The following is a 24,071-nucleotide window of genomic DNA, read 5'->3' as shown; positions in this document are numbered from 1 at the left end:
GTAACAAATGAAATTCTTGGTTAACACTATTAACTATCCAATATTCTCAATATGAACTCACAATCTAAATAAGTGTATGTCACTAATAACAAACATGACTCGAATGTCAACAGATATATGGTAAATGATCCATCTCACCGAAATCCATAGGTATCCAATGACTGCAATCATCTAGTACATAGAATCAAATGTTGAATACATAGCTCACTCCATCAAACCAAGAAAGAAATAAAACCAATACAACCCCCTATAATGCTGAGAGATAAGACATGAACACTGAGCTAGAATGTAGTATCTCCTGTAGAAAGAAGAACCAAAAACATCAAGACTACAAAAGAAGTACAAACACCTGTAAAGGCACATGCCATCAACACATCACAAGGGTAATATTGTGGAAGGAAAAATGAATTGAAAAAGGAAGATGATGAATATGGCCAACATGAAAGCCCCCAAGGAATTTTATAATGTAGTGTGAGTACAAAAAAACACAAAGATGTGCAAGATCTTGAAATGCAATAGAGTGACACTTTATCTTAGTGTGTTTGCAAAAAATCTACAAAAGGATGTCAACAAAGATCAAAAGAGACATTAGGATGATATAAGAGATATTAAAACCCATGAAATATCATCTGAAGCAAAAGAATCAATCTCCAAACTTCAAACAACCAAGATATTCACAAGAATGTAAAAAAGAAAAAAACTGAGTGAGATGTACCTAGAGTGGAATTTGGAAAATAGAATGCCTCAAGATATGTCTTCTAGAGTACACAATAGAACCTATGAATTTGGCTACACAAACTAGAAACAAAATAACATCAAAAGTCCAAATAATTTACATCATCATGATGGGCTCGAAACTAGCTTTCCAGTGATATGTCATTTGCAAAAAATGAAGTATGGATGAGCAAGTTATGACCAAAAAACCACATGTAGGTCAAAATAGAGTTGGAAGGGTGGAAATCTAAAAAATTTAAGGTCTCAAAATTTGATCCAAAATGAATCAGGAAGTGTGCAAATTTTGTACCAAAATTTAACTCAATTTATGTACAAAATTCTTGATTTGCACACAAAAAATTTGATTTGCGCACAAAAAATCTCAATTCTGTACCAAAATATTTCAATTTCCATGCTAAAAATTTTGATTTTTGTGCAAAAAATCTCGATTTCCATTCCAAAAAATCACAAAATTATCACCTTAGAAAATGTACCCAGTCTGGAAGCAATATTATTTTGCCTCAGATTTCAACTGTGTCTAAATTGGACAAGTCTTGTGTGAAAATAGGTGTTTTTGGGCACACTAAGCTCAAAAATAATGTCTGTTTGGCTTAAATGACCTGAAAAGTAGTGACCCCTGAGATTTAATACAAAATAACTCTAAAATTTGAAACCTTCTGAATGAAAAAACATAGATCTAAAAGCCAAGCTAAACTTATCATAAATAGAATAGGGGCATAAAGATCTAGAGCTCTAATACCATGTTGAAGTTGATGAAAGATCAACCCCACAAGTCCCAAGAATCACCTAGATGAAAACACCTATCACAAAAAGAGAGAAGCAAAAGTTATCGAGGCTAGAATTTCTAGATCGATAGATGAGACATTCTTGATGAGTAAAAATAGAGATTGTTATAATAAAAAGTGAATGAATAAATTACAAAGAGATCAATCCTTTTAAAAGGAGATCAAAACCCTAACAGGTAAAACTTAGGTTGCATGATAATTATTAATAAAAGAACTAATTATTATATACTAAAAGTTTAGCTTAAGTAAATTAGAGATAATAAGTGATTCAATAATTAAATCAATATGATTTAATTAAAAAGTAAACATTTTATTACTCTAAAAGTTGATTCCAATGAGATTATTGATGGTTCATGATGTTCAATCGTGCTATATGTGAAAGATTTTTGAAATTGGAGATTATGAATTGAGAGAAGCTTATAACAAGTTGTGTGATAATGAAGCTCTAAAAGATGAGAATAAGAAAGTTGCCAAGAAAGAGCTTAATCATGCCCTAGCATTTCCAAAAGTATTTAAAGTGGAATGGATAAAAATTGTACTAAGCCAAGTACGTGACATGAAAATTTGGTTGGAAGGTGGAAAAATTAAAATCAAGAAAGCAATCATCCATAGGGTTACTTGTTACCCTACCCTAATTAAGGAAAAAAATGAGATGTGTAGTGAAGAATATCATCGAGGAAAAAATGAAGGCCAAATGGAACAGTTGAGGAATGTATGTGGATGGATTGAATATCTGGTTATTGAGTTTACAATATGTGTAATTACACACAAATTATATAATTCAAGTTGATTGAATAGTGTTTCTTTTATTGTAGTTGACCTGGGTCATAAAATTGTAAAGAAAGATCACAGTTATGATCTAGTCGAATCACAACTTCAAAAAGTATCAAAAAATATTGAAATAATTTAGAAAGAAAAAAAATATTTCATATAAGTTTGAACCATTGTTAGTTTGTAGATTTTTCTACATACAGAATTAATTTCCTACTATCGACATAGTTGCATGGGATAGGACGAGACTAGTTACTCAATAAGTTGATGTTCTCATTGAACAATTGGGAGAAAAATTAGAGGCTATTATGGACAACTATTTATGTGTTTAAGAACAAGATGAAGAATAGGATGAGGATTCCATAATCAGTGGTGGGTCACTATTTGGATGATGTATGTTTCATGGTAGACATAGATTTTACCTATTCCCAAGAAATGTTACCAAGGGTTGCATGGTTAAGGCTGATGCGATATGAGTTCAATGTAGATGAAGTCACTACTATAGTTACTACACTATTATCTAAGGAAATAGAAAAGAATGTTGAGTCCTTCTACAATTATGAGGCAGTCAAGATTAAAATGCTAATGCAAACCAATGTGCCCAAATGGATAGGAAATGGAAAAAATGATAGAATATATTGAGGGAAAGCTTGGCACAAGAAAAATCTAGATAATAGTAGGGAAAAGCAAGGATGAAGAAACTTAGGAAGAAGACGAAAATAAAGAAGTCAAAGAATCAAAAGGTAAAGAGCTAGTTGTTTCCAAGCCCAAGGCAACCAAACAAAATAAAATTGTGGTTGTTCATCCTAAGGTGAAGGAGGATTTAAACATAAACTTGAATAAGATAGTTACACCTCTTAAACCTAAGCCAAAGAGGAGGATAATAACTAGATCCAAGGCAGCTATGTCCCTAGATGCTAAGACAAAAAAAAGCCTAGTAAAGAGGAAATAGACTAAAGGAACAAATCAAAACCTACCTAAGGGGCCAAGAAGACAATTGATTGTTACACCTGATGAGGAGGAGGAAGATGAAGAGAAAACTAACTCTAATGATTTGATAAAGTTTTAAATTATATCTAGACTACATCCCATGACAATTGATAAGGTACGTGAGAATATTAAAAATTCATCTTGCTTGGTAGGCTTTAAACATATTAAGTATGATTCTTTAAATGAAGATGATCAAGAAATGATTGAAAAAGGAATGATGGATATGATGATTTTTTAAGAGATACACCTATATAATTAGGTGAAAGTATTCTCGAGGATTTATATAATAAATTAGATGTAAAATGGGAGTGGGTGTTATCTAGTGAGAGGAAAAAAAGGAGACAACATTAGCCCAAACCATGCCTTATTTAGGGAAAATACATATGTCAATTTCCCTAAAATATTTTGCAAAGAAATTTATACCCAAAGAGAGGGATTACAAATTTTTGAAAAATAAAGCTGATGAAGTTGAAAAGGATAGCATTGTGATTTGGAAGAAAACATTTGGATTGCTAGTTCAATCAATTGAAAAAGAAAAAGAGGAAGAGCATAGAGATGCAATAGAATAAGAAAGTCAAGATGATGAACTTGAGAGAATTGAAGAAGAAATGAGGAAGTTAGAAGAGAAAAGTGAAAAGTAGGATGTCATCATTATAGAGCATATTCTTGAATCATCACCACTAAACCATAATCTATTAGCTGAGGAAGATTTGAAAATGCCAAAATTAAATATCTTAGACACATCTCTTCTATGTACCAATCTAGTTTTACTACAGATACAAGACTCTCCCTAGATTAATAGTGCAATAACTAATGCTTTTCAAGTTACATCAGTTACATTTATTCCTGACATGAGTGTCGAGCAACAGAGAAAGGCAATCATTGTGCCACCACAACTCACTCATATCACTAATGAAAAAATGGATCAGAAAGGTGATGCAAATTAACCTGGACAAGATGATAGAGAGGGATCAAATAAGATATAATTAGTAGAGAACAAGAAGATTAAGGAGAAAGAGGCTATCCAACCTCTTATTCAGCTTTGAGTTACATTTCTACTGACACATTAATTGTTACACCTATTTATTAGGTGACATCAACTAAATCTAGACTGAGTACAAAGGGGAAACAATTGCAAATATCACTACCTAATGACAATACTTGTTATCCATAGTTAGTGGCACAAAATATTGATATGCCAGAGAAAATAGTTGGTGTAGATGAGCTCATCACATTTCTAGAATATTATCTTGATAACATGACCCTGGAACAAATGCAAGATTTACAAGCTTTGTTGAGCCGCAAGGAAAAGATAGAGAAACTAAGGTGAGAGTTGAAGCAAAAGAAGGTACTCCATGAAATTAAGGATGTTTTTGTAGATGATTTTGATATTCACGATGTAAATGAGCAACATCTAATTTTGAATCAATTAGCGTAAATAGTTGACAAAGTACATAGTGAACATGTAGAGACCAGTAATAAGAGGTTGAGATGGTTTGAGAAAAGGTTTGAGCACAACATTTTTGAGAAAGTCTCAATAGAACTTTCTTTAAGGTAGGTTGAACTATCTAACCTTACCACTAGTTTGGAAGGAATTTTGATAGCTATTCATTATTTGTATATGAAACTTTTTGATCTTGATTTCTTCACTATGGAGAATCAACACTCCATTGATAAAATACAAGAATATTTGAAGGCTTTTACTATTTCATTGAGCAAGAACACAAGTTCAAGCTCACATTCATATAATATATTGAAATTTGATCACAAAAGATTAGATGAGTTGATGGCTAAAGACAACTTCATTAGAAATAAATTGATTTCAATCCAACTCATGTTGCTACACGATTTGGAAATAATATAGAAAGAGCCATCAGTTGCATAAAATCTAGTTCAGATAGATCCAAATCTCCAAACTATAGATAGCCTAATTGATCTAGTTGCTCAGCTAGAAATACAGATTCAAGTCCTGGAATAAGTTAGATCTAGATGGAATCAAGGATTTGAGGTGATTTTAGAAATGAAAAAACATTTTTTGATACATACCAACTGACCCCTTCTCACCCCAATCCATAGAGTGACAAAAATAAAGGGGAAATGACATCAATCATTCACAAGGGAAAGTAGAATGATTAGAATCTCAGAAAGGAAAAGCAAATGAGTTAGCATCATTGATCACATAGGTATGTAGAGACATGTATATGTTGTGTATAGCAAATTTAATATTTTTTGGAGATTGAATTATAGTCTAAGGGGGAATGAAATTTTTTGTAATTTTAAATGAATTTCTAAGTCATGAAAAAGTGTTTTCCACTAATTTTAAAGGGGGATATTGTTGATCTCTAAGCCTTGTTTCCTACTAGTGTCAAACACTTAGTCATTTCCTAAGTAGTGTTGGTTAGTTATCAATGTGACTGAGACACCTAAAGAATGTTGAGCTACATGAACTTGTTTATATTTCAATTAATGCCAAGCAAGTCAAAGGTTCCTAAGCATGCAAGCAGAGATCGAAATACTATAAATGTTGAGTAAAATATATGGAGAACGAGTGATGAAAAGTTAACTTATACTGAGTGAGTCAATATATGTTGAGTCTATAGAAGTTGAAAGACATCACAAATGTTAGTTATGACTAAGCATCATGACATTCAAATGCCTAGTAAACTAGTTTTGGCATATGTGTTTTTAATGGTACAAACACTTGTGTATATAATATTAGTAAACTTCTATGTGATGTGTATGGATTGTAGAGATAGCTAGGGAGAAAATTAAACATTTTGTTAGAAGGAATTAATCCCAAGAAAGGTAGATTAACCAATCAAAAAATTAGAAGCTTTAAATGGAAATTTTTTTTATTTTGGATCATTTATTTTGATCTAGAACCTTCCATGATTTTCTATTTATGAAGGGATCAAACCCTAAATAAATGTATGTAAGAAAGATTGTGAAAGGATACAAAAGAAAATTGTAAATGAGAAAATAGACAAAGGATTAGAGAAAGGAAGGCTAAGTTTTTTGGAGAGATTAGACAAAGAAACCAAGCAGTGAAGGATAGAACAAAGAAAATTAAATGAGGAGATCAAATTTAGACATTGAAGAGTGGAGATCTATAATAAGCATCATAGCGAAAACCAAAGGATTGGGTACTAAGACATTTTTGTATTAGGCAAAATCTCTTAATAGAGTGGTTTTAACAGACCTTGTTAAATCTCCTAATAGAGTGCTTACTTCATTGCAATTTTAAATCCTTTAAGCAAGGTAGTCTTAATATTCTTGTATTGCTTTTAACAGAGTAGATCCCTCATGGGGTAGATCATCATAAGCAATCAAATTGTAGCCCTAACAAGGAAACTTCATTATTGCAGAAGTAAAGATTTATCGGTGTCATCCCCACCCCAATTTTATCTTCACCTTGGAGAGTTTCTTGGTTACCAAAATCTTTGTGTTATGTGCTACTATTTTCATGGATGACATGCATAGTTAGATTCATTTCAGTTTTATAATTTATGATTATATGATCTAAGATATGTGATGGATTAGGAGTAAATTCGATTACACTATTTTTTTTTTCAAGGAGCTAAAGTTTTGTAATTGTACCTTTGATTAATGATGTATAATATGTAGACTTAACAATGCTCTTGAGTTGGCAAAAGTTATCAAGGAGAAATTGATTGCAATAACAAATGTTTGTTAAAAAAGAGGGATGATTTCAAACAAAATGTATAACTATATACTATAGCACATGAAAGTGAGTTGACACTATTTTTTTACCTTGTACAAAATTGTTCTTAATCTTCAAAATATAATTAGACCAGTGCCTTCCAACTTGGAGAAGAGAGTCAATGTTGATGATTACTAAATATATTTTATTTCTCGGAGATAGGTGCGCCACCATCAACTAATGAGCAAAAAAACTAAGAGAATTTAACAAACCTTGAATATCAATCTTATTAGATTTCCACAATCCATTAAGCTATGATATTTTCTTCTGGATTCGATTGTGTTTGTATTTTTACCATCAACGTTTCAGATCACACTCTATGATCCATCATAAGGATGAGAGAATGCAAGAATGGAATAGCATGCAGATAAAGCCAAATCAATGGGGGATTAAAGGAGAAAAGGGTGTAGAAAGCGAGGTGGACAATAGAAAATAATAATAGTAATAATAATAAATTAAACCTACAGGGGTAGGAGCAACGAAAGAAAAAATAAAAATGAAACTAAAAATAGAGCAAATAAAACATAATACCACACCTTGAAAATAAAACAATTAATAATCTATATGCAAAAAAGAGTAAAAGTATCTAAATTTAAAAACCTATGAGTGGTAGAAGGTTTAAGATGTAATCAATGTGAATAAATGAATAAATAAACAAGTTAGTAAAAGAGTGATGGAGATATTATAATTAAAACAAAATAGAACAAGATACATAAAAGAGCAAGATAATGAGTTTATAAAATAAGATGAGGGACAGTAAAAATGAATTTGATACCTAAGCCCTAAGTATAAATACTAGAGCATGTATATATATATATATATATATATATATATATATATATATATATATATATGCATGCATATGTAATGCATACCCATATATATACTTAAGCGTATGCATCTATATACGAGAACATATCCACTCATATATATGTGCATAAATATGAAGTTATATATATGAGTTGATATATATGCAAGTGAGCAAATAATTACCTCTATGTGTTTGCGAGAATATATATACACCACTCAAAGGTAAATTATATGCATAAATAGAATATTATAATAATAACAATAGTAATAGTAATAATAATATATAAAATAAGCAAGAAAAAATGGGGGGGTAGGGGGGGAACAAGGTGGCATGAAGCCATGTCACCTGAATAAGAAATAAACAAAAATGAACAATACAATAATAAATAAAAATTAAAAAATAAGTGTCTATATTTATGAAAAATAAGAGAGAAGGATTAAAGGCAAGAAGCCATGACCAGAAACAAGAAATCAACAAAAAAGAACATTAATAAATAAAATAAATAATAATAATAATAATACTTGTACATACATACATACATACATATATATATACATACATACATACATACATACATACATACATATATATATATATATATATATATATATGTATATATATATATATGTATATATATATATATGTATATATATATATGTATATATATATATAGATATATATATATATATAATTATTTATATATTTGTCTATATATATATATATAGATATTATGTTATAATAATAACTATTATTATTATATATATACACAACATAGAAATAAGAAATTAACATAAATTAACATAAACAATAATAAAAAATTAATAAAGATAATAAAAATAATAAGGAAATATATAAAGAGAACAAGTGGAAAATAAGAATAAGAGAAAGAGATGAAGCGAAGTGGCCCCAAAAAAGAAAGATCCTGTGGAACAACTTGGGACCGAGTAAAGAAAAAGACAGGGGGGAGGGGGGGAGGGAAGGTTGAGGGCTAGATGAGGGGAGGGGGTGAGAGGAGGAGAATGTAGTGGGCACCCTGCAAATGCCCAAAAAATTGAACCAACTACTAAAAGAAATTTTAATGTCTTTGCATAGATTTCAATCCACATAACATGAACAAGAAGGAATTTATGCAAATTGAAGATTGAACCATTGCTGAAATAATATTAGTTCTCAAAATGATAAAATCAAATACATAGCAATGGATTCCAAAGGCCAAGCCCCAAGGGAATGACGTCTAGAATGTCACAAGAGACGATGAATGTCCTCTAATGCCAAGAACAAAGTGTACATCCAAGTTCTTATCAAATGCAATTCACCATTATCTGATGCTAAACAATGAAGCTCCCACCTCTATTTATACTTTCCCTATACTCTTCTAGAAGGAAATAAAATATTAATTAATTGCAAGTACTAGAAGCTTCTCCCTTTCAATAATTAATGCACTCTCTAGAAACTGCTCCCTTACAATACAATAATTAATTTTGCTTCTAGAAAATTAAACTACTAGAGGCTTCCCCCTTTCCAACAATTAATACACACTCTAGAAGCTTCTCCCTTGTAATATAATAATTAAATTAATTAAATATAAAGACATCTTTTAATTTTTTATTTATTTAATGACTTTATAGGAAATTAATTTAATTTCCTGTTATGCTCCACTTTGCCTTTGGAGAACATGAAGGCTTAAAAACTCCACTTAGTTGCTAAAAAGATGGGGACACTATAGTCTACCCTCCTTGAAATTGCTTGTCCTCAAGCAATTTAGCAACACAATGAACTCCAACCTCCACCTAGATCCTAATTGAAGTAGTATGTGACATCCTTGTGGACATTAAACCAACTACAAACTAGCATCATTAGGACCAACCACATGTCCTACAACCTAGCACCCAAAACTTGTGCTGATGATGTAGAAGTCAAAATGTCACCAGAGGGCAACTCCATAGAAGATCTATGAAAACTCTTCTTCCCTGTATTCACCACATAATAGATATTGAACTATGATCTTGATCATCACCAACATGCATTGAAAAAAATGTAGCTATAGGCAAACCATATGCACTCATGCCAACTGTATCAACGATAGGTGTAGCCACATAAAAATATATGGACATAAGAACAACACTAACTTCTACAAAATAAAACTAGATTGAATCTATAGTTGATGAAAACTCATAATCATGAACATGTGCACTATCATTAGAACACACATCAACAACTACATGGATACTAATAAGCTCCTTATTGGATGGTTCAACTGACACAGAAGTGGCTGCTGATATGACAATTTCCTCGCATTCTTCTAATCCCACTATTATTGTATAACCATTCTCTAAAGAAGCTTCATATTTGGACTCCTAACTTTACACACATGACTTAACACCAGATTGTGAATCAATAATATTAGAGTGTAAACCCACATCTATTGACTTTGTTGAAACACCCACATCACCAACATCATAGTCGGGTGGCTCTATATGTGTGTTGATCCCACTTGAGGAATCAACTACCTCTTGCACTGAAGCAACATACAAATCTTCAATATTGATGCCCATCTGTCTAGCCACAAGATGCAACATCATATCCATTTGCCTATTTTTCTCCTGTCGCATACACTACCCCTCCTCTAATGTACCCAGTAACCTAAACATTACATTTTCCTAATCTAGACTAATATACATTTTGTCAAACACTTTTCCCTCTATCTCGCTATCCCAAATTTCCTATAAGACCTCCATAGGATGGTAGGACTTATAGCTCTGATACCACTATAATGGGAAATCTAGAAATTGCCAAAAAATTGAACTAGCTACTAAAAGTGATTTTAATGTCTTTGCATAGATTTCAATCCACGTAGCATGAACAAGAAGGAATTTATGCAAATTGAAGATTGCGCCACTGCTGAAATAATATTAGTTCTCAAAATGATAAAATCAAATACATATCAATGGATTCAAAAGGCCAAACCCCAAGGGAATGATGTCTAGAATGTCACAAGAGAGGATGACTGTCCTCTAATGCCATGAACAAACTATACATCAAAGTTCCTATCAAATGTAGTTCACCATCATCTAATGCTAAACAATGAAGCTCCCACCTCTATTTATACTTTCACTACACCCTTCTAGAAGGAAATCAAATATTAATTAATTGTAAGTACTAGAAGCTTCCTCCTTTGAATAATTAATGCACTCTCTAGAAACTCCTCCCTTATAATAAAATAATTAATTGTGCTTCTAGAAAATTAAATTACTAGAATCTTCCCCCTTTCCAATAATCAATACACACTCTAGAATCTTCTCCCTTGTAATACAATAATTAAATTAATTAAATATAAAGGCACCTTTTGATTTTTTATTTAATTAATGACTTTATGGGAAATTAATTTAATTTCCTCATATGCTCCACTTATCCTTTGGAGAACGTGAAGGCTTAAGAACTGCACTCAGTTGCTAAAAAGATGGGGACATCACAAAGAATAGAAATATGTAGAGAACCATGGAAAAAAAAGGAGATGAATGAAGTAAAGGAGCGTGCATGACCAAGGCAAAAGACAAGGGAAAGGATAAAGGGAAGGGGGATACAAGGAAGGTGATGGCTATCCAGAAAACTTAATAATGGTTGCTAGGACTAGCTCAAGTACCACCTATCATCTTGATTGAGATTAAGGGAATGGTGGTTTATTTCAATAACCTCCATTAACTTTCCCTTGAAATAGTTATCTTCCTTGAAAAGGATTTGGGTGCTCTCTAGATAAATATGGTGTTTGGTAGAAGATGAGTGTTTCGCTAAAGTAGATTTTTAGACCCTGTCATGTTTGATGTCTACACCATGCTCCCTAATTCTAGTTTGGAAAGAATGACCCATTTTTCCTATGTAGGGTGCACCACAAGAGCACACAATCTTGTAGGTTCCTGATCTAGAAGAGCATCCTTGGAGTCCTTAAGTGGGGTAGCATAGTTTCACACCCTAGAAAGGGGCTTGAAGGCCACTCGAAGGCCCTTTTTGGATAATATTTTTGCAATCTTTTGGGGTATAGCATCAAAAAAAGGAAGGAAAAAATTTAGGGGAGGTGGAGACATGAGAGGTTTGGGGTTGGCCCTAGTGAGATAGAAAGACTTAGCTTGGTTGAGAGCCTTACAAATTTGTAGGCTCTCAACTAAGCTAAGTCTTTCTATCTCACCAGGGCCAACCCCAAACCTCTCATGTCTTTGCCTCCCTTAAATGTTTCCCTTCCTTTTTTTGATGGTATATCCCAAAAGATTGCCAAAATCTTATCCAAAAAGGGCTTTTGGGTGGCCTTCAAGGCCCTTTCTAGGATGCGAAACTATGTTACCCCACTTAAGGACACCAAGGACATTCTTCTAGACTCAAGAGTCTACAAGATTTTGTGCTCTTGAGCTGCAGCCTACATAGGAGAAATGGGTCACTCTTTCTAGACTAGAATTAGGGAGCATGGTGCAGACATCAAACATGACAGGGTCCAAAAATCTTCTTTAGTGAAACACTTATCTTCTACCAAACACCATATTTGTCTAGAGAGCACCCAAATCCTTTTCAAGGAAGATAACCATTTGAAGAGAAAGTTAATGGAGGCTATTGAAATAAATCACCATCCCCTTAATCTCAATTGAGATGATGGGTGGTCCTTGAGCCCATCCTCGCAACCATTATTAAGTTCATTGGATAGCCGTCACCTTCCTTGAATCCCCCCTCCCTTTATCCTTTCCCTTGTCTTCTTCCTTGGTCATGCACATTCCTCTACTTCATTTATCTCCTTTTTTTGTCGTGGTTCTCTCCATGTTTCTATTCTCCTCCTCTTGCCCCCTCCCCTCATCTGGCCCTCAACCTCCCTTCCCCAACACCCACCCCATTGGTCCTTTTCTTTACTTAGTCCCAAGTTGTTTTGTAGGATCTTTCTTTTTCGGGGTCGCTTTGCTTTGTCTCTTTCTCTTATTCTTATTTTCCACTTGTTCTCTCTTATATAATTCCTTATTATTTTTATTATCTTTATTATTTATTATTATTATTTATGTTCATTTATGTTCATTTCTTGTTTCCATGTCATGACTATATATGATAATAATTATAATTATAACATAATATATATATATACACAACTCTATAAATAATAATTTCTTTTTGTGTTCATTCTTGCTTATTTCTTATTTTTGGGATGTGGCTTTTTGCCACTTTTCCCCATTTCTCTTTCTTTTTAGAGTTATTGTACACACACGCACACATGCACGCGCGCGCGCGCGCGCACACACACACACACACAGTATTATTATTATTTTTTGTGATACATATATATTCACTAGCAACCTTGTATATACATTTATTATTATTTATTTTATTTCTTAATGTTCTTTTTTGTTGATTTCTTGTTTCTGGTCATGGCTTCTTATCTTCTTTCCTTCTCTCTTATTTTTCATATATATATATATATATATATATATATATATATATATATATATATATATATATATATATATATATATATATATCATTATATATATATTTTTACTTTTTTTTTATTTTTATTTTTATTTATGGTCATTTTGTTCATTTTTGTTTATTTCTTGTTCAAGTGACATGGCTTCATGCCACCTTGCGCCCCCCCCCCCCTTTTTCTTGCTTATTTTATATATTATTATTATTACTATTGTTATTATTATATTATATTTATGCATATAATGTACTTCTGTGTGGTATATATATACTCGCAAACACACACACACAAAAAAATATATATATATATATATACACACACACACACACGCACACACGCACACACACACACACACACACACACACACACACACACACACACACACACACACACACACACACACACACACACACACACAACTTATTATTGTATATATAAAATTTATTTTTGTGCAGTATAGATATGCACATAAACACATATATACACAGGTAGTTATTCACTCACATACATATCGACTCATATATATAACTGCATATTTATGCACATACATATGAGTGGGTACGTTCTTGTATATAGATGCATATGTGTAAGTGTATATATGGGTATACATTATATATGCATACATATACATATTTATATATATACACACTCTAGTATTTATACATAAGGCTTAGGTATTGAATTCATTTTTATTGTCCCTCATCTTATTTTATAAACTCATTATCTTTCTCTGTTATGTATCTTGTTCTGTTTTGTTTTAATCATAATATCTTCATCACTATTTTACTAATTGGTTTATTTATTCACATTGATTACATCATAAACCTTCTACCACTCATAGGTTTTTAAATTTAGATACTTTTGCTCACATATAGATTATTTATTGTTTTAATTTTGATTGTCTCTTCCTTTGTTTTATTTTCAAGGTGTGTTGTTATGTTTTTTTTGCTCTTTTTTTAGTTTCATTTTTATTTTTTCTTTCATTGTTCCTACCCCTATAGGTTTACTTTTTATATTTCTTATTTTCTATTGTCTACCTTGTTTTTTGCACCATTTTCTCCTTTAATCTCCCTTTGTCTAGCCTAATCTGCATGCTATTCCATTCTTGCATTCTCTCATCCTAATGATGGATCATAGAGTGTGATCCGAAATGTTGATGCTAGAAAAATAAACACAACCAAATCCAGTAGCAAAAATCATAGTCTAATGGATTGTAGAAATCTAGTAAGATTGATATTCAGGGTTTGTTAAATTCTCTCAGTTTTTCATCTCAACTACGTAGAAACTAATTTCAACATGTTCTAATAATTACAATAAAAAAAGAAAGAAAATAGAAGAAAATCAAAATTCTTCAATCATGTCAAGAATTTCCTCTAGATTCTTGATGATTTCTTCATCCAAAACTCCCATTAGCATATTTAGGGTCCCTCTAGTTTCTTCTTCCATTAGGATTTCATTGTAGTCATTCTAGTACTAAGAAAATGTTGTCCATAGATCCTATGTAGCTATACACATACTATTGATGATGTCAAATTGGTCTTCTTAAGCTAGTGTTAGTCCAAGTTGCACGACTAGGCATGGAACTTCATTTTCATCATGTGATTGCACTAACAAACCCATATCTCATGTCCTAAAAAATAAACATAGAAATTTTCACAAGAATGTTTTTCTATGAAAAAAGAAACCTAGTATATGTCCTTATACCTATGAGTGAGGCATAATGAATTAAATGACCAGATTTCCTTCAAATCCTTAGTAGGAGTGATCCTTGATTAATTCCATATTGGAAGAAAATCAAATGTTTAGAAAAAAATCCTTAAAATAACCTCTTCTGCCAATCAATTAGTAGAATTGATGCCTCTTTATGATTCTTGGAACTATATACTATCAAAGAACTAGTATAATCAAAATTGTGAAATCTCTCACCGAATATGTCTCTTCCACTGAAATCATGAAATTAAAATACAACTGGAAGTATAGATTAAAAAATGTGAAATCAAAATGTAACAAAAGGCTTAGTTTTGAAATCATGAGATCAAAGACTGAGGATTCCATATATCCCAAAATCATAAAATTGGAATGCAACTTAAAATTGTTCCTTTGATTTGTGAAATTCAGCAGTAACTCAAATTTTGAGGTCCCATCAGTAGCTCGTTTTGTGGATGCATATGCCACTGGGATATGACAAGAAGCCAACTATGTCTGGGACAAAAATATAAACAAGAAAACTGAAAACATGAAACATTAGTCCTACATATTAATAAAAAAAAAACAAGTAAACATCTAAGAGTTAAAAAGTTTAAGGTATTGTCCATGAACAGGAAAATCTAATATATACTTGTCCATTTCTTGATGAAGAAAGGAATGTTCTCTAGCCTTATCAAATATAACATAAGGTCCTAACCATAAAGGATCAAATTTGTGTGCTTTCCTATGCCGGGGTCCTAAACATTCCATTTTAACACTTAATCTCCCACATTAAAAACCCTTTCTCTAGCTTTCTTGTCATATGAGTATTTCCCACCCTTTTGTCTTTCAATGTTGTGCTACAATGCTTATCTTTTTTTTAAAAATCTAATTCTACTAGGGCCATAATTCTTTCATCCATAAAATCAATATCCTCAACCTTCTCAGTTTTGATGAATCTATACACTGGTAGCAATTTTCTTTAGGAATTATCTCTTCTTGACCATATACAAGTTCAAATAGAGAGAATCTAGTTGACTTTTTTCTTGTTATTTTATCTTCCTAGAAAAAAAAATGTAGCTTCAATTCCCAAACTCTAGAATTGGTGGACTTGGCGCAAACAAACTAGTAAAAAAAATCCAGCTCTTCAAAATCTCTAGCTCTATGTTGACATTTCTAGAAATTCCCTGCAAGGTTTTATTTTGGAAATGAGAAAAATGGTTATGGTTTTTAGCTATAGATGTTTCTAAAAATAATTTCCTAGCTAGCATTCCTAGTGCATTGGCATGTTGCATAGCATTAGAGTATCTAAATCTTTTTGTGAATGCATTTGAGGGGCCAATCCTTGTATCATTGGCTTATCTAAAAATGATAGAGAAGGTTGATCTTTCTTAAAATAATTTGTCAAGTATGATACCATTAGCTTTCAAACAAATGAAAATGCTCAAATTCCTTAATCTATACTCAAATAGGTTAGTCAAGGACATCCCAAAGGGAGGAGCTTTTGCAACACTTGATGCCTTAGAAGTTATGGGAAATGCTAGACTCTGTGGTGGATGGGAAAACTTTCCACCATGTTCTCATTCCAAAGACAAGAAACCATCAATCTTTAAAAACGTAATAATTTCAATTGTCATCAGAATTACAATTTTGATCATGTCTCTTATATTGGTATATTTTTCCTATAGATCATGCAAAGGTTGCAATATCCCATCTCTCAAACTATGGCCTCCAAATATTTCATATCAAGAACTTATAGCTGCAACTAGTGGGTTCAATAATGAAAAACTTTTAAGAATTGGTAGTTTTGGGCCAATTTATAAAGGGACTTCAAATAATGGTACATTTTTTGCCGTTAAACTTTTTAATTTGCAAGATGAACATGATCACCAAAGTTTTAGTAGATAATGCAATGTATTAAAGAGAGTTTAACATGATCCAATCTAGATTTTAAAGCCTTAATTTTTACATTCATTTCAAATGGAAGTTTAGAGAGATGGATGCATCCCAGTGAAGGTGGTAGCTATATATTAATTTTGAATGATTAAATAAGCATAAAAATGTAGATGGCACAAGGAATTCATATCTTCAGTATCATTTTTTTGTTCAAGTGATTCATTGTCACCTCAAACAAAACAATGTCCTATTAGGAGATGATATTGCTTCATACATAGTAAATTTTGGCATTTCCAAGCTTATTTTTTGTGATTCTATGGATTCCTTGGCTTCTACAGATGTACTCAAAGGATCTATTAGATACATTGCACTTGGTATATGTTTCTTACTATTTTTGTAGATACATTTAACTACCTTTCTTTGACTATCTTGTAAAAAACTAAATTCTTCTAATGATTTAAAAAAATTATTCTAGGTTATTTTTTATTGTAGAGTATGGAATAGACACAAATGTGACAACAAATGAATATGTTTACATCTATGGAATTTTACTCTTAGATTTGTTGACAAGGTAGAGATAGACAGATGCTATGTTCAATGAAGGAATTAATATATGAAAGTAGATAGAAATACATTTTCTAAATAGAAGTTCACATGTGCTAGATAACTATCTTCTTATGGATGCTCATGAATTAGAGACATCAATGACAATGGAATGACTTACCTAGTCTATACAAATTGGTTTATTTTGCACAACTGGTTTTTTTTGCACAACTAGTGCTACTTTTCTTGGTGTCCCCCAAAATTTTCAATTTCCAATAGATATCTCACCTTTTATTATTAATGAAAGAAATTTGAACACCATGGAACTGGAAAAAATTGGAAGTTAGTCTACATGCAATAAGGTATATTTCAGTAAGTCTACGTCACCCTCTCAACAATGCCTTCCCATTCTCAAATGTATCAAGCTTGTCCTGTAATTAGATAGAACTTCTCTCTAGCATGAGGCTTGGAAAGAATATTGGTTGTCTATTCTTCAATGGTAATGTACCTTAAATGAAAGTTAGAGAAGCCATCATGACATTGTCTACTCCCTTTAAATAATTTACCTTAGATAAAAGTTAGACAAACCATAATGACCAAAACTTGTTTAGTGTGATTCTTTGGGTTTTTTTTTCTTCTCATATATAATTTCCTTCTTCATTTCCTCCATTCATGGCTTGTCAGTATTTGTATTTTTGTGTTGTACAATCATACTTGTAACAGATACAACATGTTACTCCTATTGATTTTGCACCAAATTTTGAGTATGTGAATCTGCAATCATTTTTCATGTGTCCAAGGTATCCATAATCATTGCATAACATGTTTTATTGTTTCCTTATCGATGATGCCCTATTTGTACAATATTCATCTTTATGGTCCTAAATATGTTGCATCTATAACAATAACCCATGAAGTTAAGACACGGGGAGATGGAGAGTGATAGAGTAGGTTCACAAGCAGTTGTAGGTCCTCAAATAAGAGTATGAATAGGTGTAGTGGTAGGATTGGGTGCAATAATAGGTAATCATAGGTCTATATCAGGCAGAGATGGCAAGGCGGGATTAACTGCACATAAATTAGGGTTTCAAGGATTTGATCACATTTTCTCTTCCATGCCCATTGTGCAGCCCACACAGTTTTCTTCTTCTGACCTAGTTTTCCAATGATGTTTCTTTCAACAAAAAAACCCTTTGAATGGTCAGAGGGATAGAAAGGGTGTGGATTCAATATTTTGCGATATGGTAGTTGTTGAACCTACAAAACCATTCTTTGTTAACACTTGATTCCATGACCATCGCAAAAGAATCCTAAACCTTGCATCTCAATCTTTTCTAAGTCGACCCCATCAAAATTTTAAAATGGATGCATTGAAGGGGAATACTAATTCTTTCAACTTTTAAATAGGGGAATCATTGAAGTAGGCTTCAACTCCCCTTCCACCTTCTTCTCATAAAAGGTCCGGGTGGGAAATAAAATTCTCAAGAAAGCAAAGGGTTAAGGATTTGCTCCCTTAGCATTAGAAAGATATGTTTGAAAATGGTAGTCACCAGTCTTGATTTCAAAAGAAATTGGTATTTGATATCTGTGAAGGCATTCCACTTCCAATAGTGAAGGACAAGAGTCCTCTCCTTCCTCATGAGTTATAGAAACACGATGGCAAAAAACTAGGGCACATGACTCTTAAATCCCCTTCTAATCCATCAAAGCCAGTCAAAATTTGAGCACCCTTCAAACCAATTAGAGTTCAAAAAATTTGGCTAAAGAATCTGCCCCAACATGCCATTCCCTAGGAGCACCAGCTTTCAATCACACTCCCACCACATATGTTGTAGCATTCAATTGGTCTTCTTTGCCAATCTACACTCATCGGTAAATTTACTTGCAACTCACTTATTTTCTCTGATATTAAAGATTGGGATTTTTCTGCATGGTTGGGCTTAAATGATATTTTTATATAGATCAGGAATCAAAATATTTCATTTCTATTTTTAAGTCCAAAGAGTCAAAGGATTCTGTCAACAAGCAGAAAGGTTGGTTTTGTCTTGGTTTTGATCTTTTCACCATGATTTGGGTCCCTAATTTCAAGCCTCAACCTGCAAACATTCAGTTCTTCCCTTTTTGGATTTCCTTTCCCCTTCTCACACTTGAATATAAAGACCCATAAATTATTGAAATGTTTTCAAACAAAATAGGCATTTTTCTCAAACCTGACCTTATTCCCTTTGAGTTCCCTCACTTAGAGGTTAGAGTTTTCCTTCTTCTAGATTCTTGCAAACCTCCACTGATACATCTGGTGATAAAGTCTCATTGGGGAAGTTGGCATCAATCCATTAAGATTCAGGATGATATTATAGTCAATAAATTTTAGCATAGATTGGGACACTTTAATACTCAATGCCAAGATATCACCCAAGATAATACGGAAGTTTTTTTTGATCACAACTCAAATCCAGCCTTATGCACTCATAAGTTTTCTCAACAGCATCATGCAGACAAAATGATGATACTACTCTAAGAATTATTCAAATATATAATGTAAGGAAGGTTTCTAGTCAACCTCTACAGTTAGCCCTATCTGCCTAGCTAAATTTCATAACCAATTTCAAAGGCTTTGAGATTTCACAGGATCTTTCAATACAAAGTCTACTATATTTTGATAGTAGGAGGTTATATCAGAAAGACCACACTTCTTCCAGTCTAGGGATTTTAGTTTCTCCATCTCAAATATTTCATTGGAAGGCCCAACAAATTAGTGATCAGATAGTGTCTGATATTACTACATCCATCATTTATGAAATTACAAAGGAAGAAGGTCTCCTAGTAGGTTTCCATAATACTAACATTGAGGATCTCCTCAAACATTTCTAATATTGGAATAGTATGATGCTTCTAAAATCTAGGAAGACATGTCATATTTCAAAGGATCCGGGTCATGATTCTGACAGACCTAAGGAGATACAAGTAATGGCTCCTTCCTTTAGCAATGAGGATGCATTAGGTTTGGAAAAAATTATATATCAAAATGCTCAAATTATGATAGATATAGAATGTTCAGATGCTATTATTAGTTTGCCTGATCCTTCAAATTTATTAAACTCTATTGAATCAGAGGATGCCACTTCCTTGACACTTTTTGATCATCATCAAGTGCTCTCTATACATCAAACTCCCTCCAAATGTTTGCTGGTTCCCAAGACTCCTAGATCCAGAGGTAGACCAAAAGGATCTAAGACTAAGAATGAAATTTTAATAGGCATTCAGACAACTTTGGATTGCACTTTCATTGTTTCCCAACATGTGATGAGGAGAAAAAGAGGTTCTTCTTATCCATAATGAAGATCAATTCTTAGAATGTTGGAGGTATTAATGCCTCTGACAAAAGGTCTAGAATCAAGAAGTTGATTGATTCTATGAAGGCATATATTTTTATGATTTAGGAAACCAAGCTTTCTCAATATTCATTTGATAGAACAATTTCAAAACGGTCAAATTGGTCCTCAATTCATTCTCCGAGAATAGCAGCTTCTGGAGGTCTTGTTCTTTAGAACCCTCAAACTATTCAAGGCCATCTCATTCAGCAGAATCCAAATTGGAAAAAATTTCAAATGTTAGACTTTGATATTTCTTGTTTACTAGTAAATGTATATGGTCCTTCTTCAACAGAAGACAAGTTAAAAGTTTGGACCAGCATTTCTTGTGTGATCCAATCTCAAGAATCCTCAAATGTTATTGTGGGAGGTAACTTTAATGCTATTATGGATCATTCTAAAAAGTCTAGTGGTATCTTCCTAGCAATTAAAATAAGTTAGGTTTTTTCATACTTTGTGGATTAAAAAAACCTTATGGACATTATTCCCTCATAGGCTTCTTTCACTTGGACTAACAAGAGAGCTAGATTTGCACAATTTTTTGTTTTCTTGGGAAAATTTATTATCTCTCAAAAATGGAAACTTCAAAAATATCAATTTGAATTAGAAATAAAAGCTTCACCAGGTTCATATCACTTTCCTATTTCTCCCTCTTTAATCCAGAGATCTAATGGGGATAAGAATCAGCATTTTTCTTCTTTTAAGTTTGAAAGAATGTGGTTTCATCACCCACATTTTCTTCCTCTAATAAAACAATGGTGGGTAAGTGCACCATTTGTCTAGGGTTCTAAGATGTATCAATTTGCAAAAAAAATTATAGTATGTGAAGGCTCTTGTTAAACATTTGAATCAACATGAGTTCAAAAATGTTTTTAAGCAAAAATATGTATTCAAGACATAGTTGAATGATATATACACAAATATCATTCAAAATGACATGGACAATAATACTTATGAACAACAAAAACATCTTAAGCTTGAATGGGAGGAATTGTGTAGTAGAGAGGAAGAGCATTGGAGGAAAAATCGAGAGAACTTTGGCTTCAACAAGGTGACAAAATACAAAGTATTTTCATGCTTGAGCCAAACAAAAAAGTGTTACCAAAACCATATTCCAAATTCAAGATGCCGACGAGGGCCACCCTACTTAATGCACAAAGTGTTCAAGATGAAGGTGTTAAACTCTTCGAAAACCTCCTATCTCTAGATGAATATCCAATGCCATTGGAAGCTCAAGTTAGTTATTTACTTGAAGCAATTCCCCCAATGATAACCCGTGAAGATAATTTGAAGCTCATGGATCCATTTACTATTCTATAAATTTGAAAGGTTGTTTCTCATTCCCTCTAGACAAGGATCTAGGTCTAGATGGCTTTACTGCTTTGTTCTTTCAAAGTTGGTAGGATATTGTTGGGCGGGATCTGTTTGCTGTTGTTGAAGAATCCAAAAAGACTAGATCCATGCTAAAATACTTCAACACTACTAATATTGCATTAATACCTAAAATTAAAGTGCCTAAAACATTTGTAGATTTCTAGCCCATCTCTTTGCATAATTTGACATGTAAAATTGTCACAAAATCTATCTACATGAGATTAAAACATCTTATTCTGAGTATTATATCCCTTGACGAAGGAGGTTTTCTTCTAGGTTAGGAAACCACAGAAGGTTCTTTGGTGATCCATGAAGTTCTGCATTCTATCAATGCTTGCCACTTGCCCTCTTTTGTGGTAAAATTTGACATGATGAAAGCATATGACTAGGTATGCTGGTCTTTTCTTTTTCAAGTACTTCAAAAAATGGGATTTGCAAAAAGCTAGTGCAAAAGGATTAAAGCATGTATTTTGGGAGCTTGGTTCTCAGTTATCATTAATGGGAAAGCATCACACTTCTTTCCTTCTACACAAGGTGTTTTCCAAGGTGATTCACTATCCCCAATCCTTTTCATCATTATGGCTAAAGCTTTTAGTGGGACTATTAAGCATCATAACATGATAGGGAATTGGCAAGGTGTCAAGATTTAGGGTACCACTTTATCAATTATGCATTCCTTATTTGCAGATGATATATTTCTTTATGGTACGTCACAAGTCTCTGAGGCAAGACAGATTAAGTGCACATTACAACTATATTCAGAGGTTTTAGGGTAGCAAATCAATCCCTAGAAATCAAAAATATTTCTTTTGAACAAGAACAAAGTTATTTTAGATAAAATTGTGAGAATTCTATGTTTTCAAGAGGACTTTTTTTCCTTCAAAATACTTGGGCATTCATTTTTTTATTGATTCTAATAAGATAAGCTTCTGGTCTTTGTTCATTGAAAGAATTGAAAGTAGAGTGGTTGCATGGAAAGCTTGATGGCTTTCTTTATCAGGTAGAATTATGCTTATAAATTAGTACTCTCAGCTATACCAAATTTTTATTTGGTTGTCTTTAAAGCTCCACCTTCGATCTTACTTTAGATTCAACAACTCATTAGAGGATTTCTATGGATAGGTAATATGATAGATGATAAGAAGATTCCACTTATCTCTTTAAAAGATATGGCTTATACCCCTACTATAGGTGGTGCGGGTGTTCATGATTTGTCTAAACAGAATGAGGCATATGGAGGAAAGCTAGTTTAGCAAATGTATAGTAAATCTCACACTACATGGTGCCAAATTATGTAGCAAAAATACATGGATAACAATGAGCCATCTAGGATATTCTCCATTCTTGATCCTCCATAGGGGTCTATTGTTTGGGACTTTATGGTCTCTTCTAGAGACATTGTACTAAAATATGTGACATGGGAAATCAATAAAGGAGACAAGATTAGTTTCTAGTGAGACTTGTGGAATGGCTAGCCTCCATTAATAATATTGCCTAATGTTCATAATATTATATCAGTTATAGAGGCTGTGTGGGGTAAGTAGGTGATTCATTACATTTTTTCCATTTGCTTATTTACAAGAAGAATTATGTGGAACAATCTAGATTCCTTGCCATTAGCTGATTAGGATAAATCTCTCTTTTGGGCCATTCTTCTTAACAGACAGAAATTTCTTTCCAATTATGAAGACAAGTTGAGGTTGGCTCCAGTAAAGGATGGCAACTACTCAATCAAACAAGGGTATAAGCTCATTCAAAGAATTACTTCAGACAAGATTCCCTCATGTGCATATTCGTTCTGTTGGGTAAGTGCAAGAAGTTGGGTCTCACTTTTGGCTAAAAAGTGGAAGTGTTTTTCCTATTTTTGAATTTTTTTGTCAATAGATATCAAAATTTTAGGCATTTAGAGATTGAATACAAAAAAATTTCAAAATTA

This window comes from Cupressus sempervirens, chromosome 4 (assembly GCF_028749045.1).
Source record: "Cupressus sempervirens isolate cs-2001-9-10 chromosome 4, ASM2874904v1, whole genome shotgun sequence".
Classification (NCBI taxonomy): Eukaryota; Viridiplantae; Streptophyta; class Pinopsida; order Cupressales; family Cupressaceae; genus Cupressus; species Cupressus sempervirens.
Note: the sequence above shows the minus strand (reverse complement) of the source record.